Genomic DNA, 2,262 nt, shown 5'->3' with positions numbered 1-2,262 from the left:
CACAGAATTTTTAAAACATGCTATGTATTCAGATAATAATAATACATTTGACAATTCCTATATAATCATTTACTACCAAGCTCAGCAGAGTTTGTGTTATACGTACTAAACAAGTGATACAAATACATACATATATAATATATATAGAAAATATCCAAACCAATAGAATAGAATAGAAAATCATTTATTTCAATAAACTTACATTGAAGCACTTTTGAATAGTCATCAATTTTTTTTTTAATCTACCGCTCATTCGGAATGCTGTCTCATACAAACAATCATACTCATGAACACAAATATTTGTACCGTGCTATAAATTGAACCCGCAACTATCGGAAGAAAGGCGATGTACTAAACAGCTAGACCACCGAGGCCGTCTCAATATTGACGTAAACACACAGGCTCCATATTGTACAATAGTAAATGCTAGAGCACTGTTGTCACCAGTCTAGCATCCAAAAATAACTATTTCTCAAAATTTAAGGTCACAATTCGCCAACTGAAGAAGAACCAGTCTCCGGTTGAGTAATGGCATCTCCTTTCTCCACTTAATTTTGACAGTTTTTATGTGAACATTTCGAAATAACAGTAAAATGTTGTCGTATCGAAATATCAATTAGCATAATGATCGGAGGTCCATACCGATTTCTAAAAATATATATTTTAGCAAATCTAATAAAATGTTACGATCCTCATATAAAACTATCAGGTTTGGACATGCAACCACAATAATTCTTTCCAAGGAAATATACAAAAATATTTATTATCACAGACAAAAATGAAGATTGATATGTAGAATTGGAAGCTATTAAAAAAAATTAGGATAGTAAATGGTCAATTAATCTACAATCAAATTGATCGGATAAGATCCCGTGGAGATTTATCCTTTCCTAAAACAAACTCTCCAGAACTAGCGGCAGGACCATCATTCTGTCATTCATAAGACATACAATTCAAACATAATTTGATCATGAGTATGAACGTCTCATCTCGCAACAAATGGTACAGGAATGGTACTCGTTCACTGTAGTATAGCTGTTCTATCAACATATGCAATTGCTTATGTTCTTCAGGGATAATAGGGTTCTAATGGTAAGTGTCTATTGAAAGGAGAGACTGTTAACACTACTCTTGATAAGGATGGAACACACAAAATGGTTAAGGCACTACTTGACCACATTTTTAAGAAGGTGGTGCGCGAATCCCCGTTCCTTATCAAAGATGTGGGGTCTTGCCTAGTAAAAGCGAAGAGGCTTGCTTGTAGTCTCCCGCGGGCCCTTAAAATGGGCCAGCTAAAGCGGGACTACGGCCCAGAGTCGCGGTGGACTGACTCTCGAGCACGTGGCTCCGACAAAAGGCGCTTTGTTGGGACACCTTGGAATTTTTTGTGAGTAGGGGTCTTCTAATACCCGCTTGCCTCCCCGAGGTGGTCGGATCTCCATCGTGGTGGATTTTCTCCAAGTAAAAAAAAAGGATTCTAAAGGTAAAAGTTTTGTTTAAATCGGTCCACTAGTTTCGAAGCCTATTCAACGTAAACAAACAATCAAATCTTTCCTCGCCACAACATCGATATAGATCAGTTTCAAATTTTTGCCGTGAAATCGATGAAACCAAATTGAGTACTGAATCCACTACTTTATTAGTGACAAATTATATGCTAATGATGAAAAGTAGCGAAACATCATCGTGCCATAAAAACTTTCTAGTGATGATTATATGTTTAATTTTATGTAACCAATATTAATTAATTTAACATTCCTAGCATAAATGCTTTTTAATAAAAACACTAATTAATGATCTTCTTCATTAACTGACGAAAATATTGATAAAATAGCTGTGCAAGTGGTTTTACTACCCGAGTGAAATTTCTAGCCTACTTGTTGGTTTTTAGCGAAGATGGACCAAAATGTAGCATATAAATGTTGGATTTCTACCGATATAGGAACAAAATGTGGGCGATAGAATGAGTAGTATGTGTGATGTAAATTAAACAATGGATGAAAAATGGTAAATACTTATAATGAAGATATGTTGGAAGGCAAAAAAGTGACAGTAAAAATGTATGATAAATCTATAAAATGTTTATTTTCTATCAACTTTGAATGTATTTTACATTCAAAGTTGATAGAAAATAAACATATAAAAATGTGCAAAGAGTTTGCAACACTACTAACTGTACCCGCAGTTTCACACGCATAAGATTTGTAGCCTATATGTCATTATCAGAATGACTTAAGGTATATTACTGTAAAATTTCATCAA

The 2,262-nt window shown here is 34.3% G+C and overlaps 1 non-coding gene across 1 annotated transcript; it reads left to right on the top strand.

Moving 5' to 3' along the window:
- Positions 1–1,096: 1,096 nt before the first annotated feature.
- On the top strand, positions 1,097–1,186 carry LOC131844851 (U6atac minor spliceosomal RNA). Its single transcript, XR_009357606.1, has one exon. It is a non-coding gene; the product is annotated as a U6atac minor spliceosomal RNA (small nuclear RNA).
- The last annotated feature ends 1,076 nt before the right edge of the window (positions 1,187–2,262 follow it).

The sequence above is a fragment of the Achroia grisella genome, unplaced genomic scaffold, assembly GCF_030625045.1.
Source record: "Achroia grisella isolate CSIRO2021 unplaced genomic scaffold, CSIRO_AGI_Agris_v1 utg4142, whole genome shotgun sequence".
In the NCBI taxonomy this organism is placed as follows: Eukaryota; Metazoa; Arthropoda; class Insecta; order Lepidoptera; family Pyralidae; genus Achroia; species Achroia grisella.
This window is presented reverse-complemented; position numbering and strand designations above follow the sequence as displayed.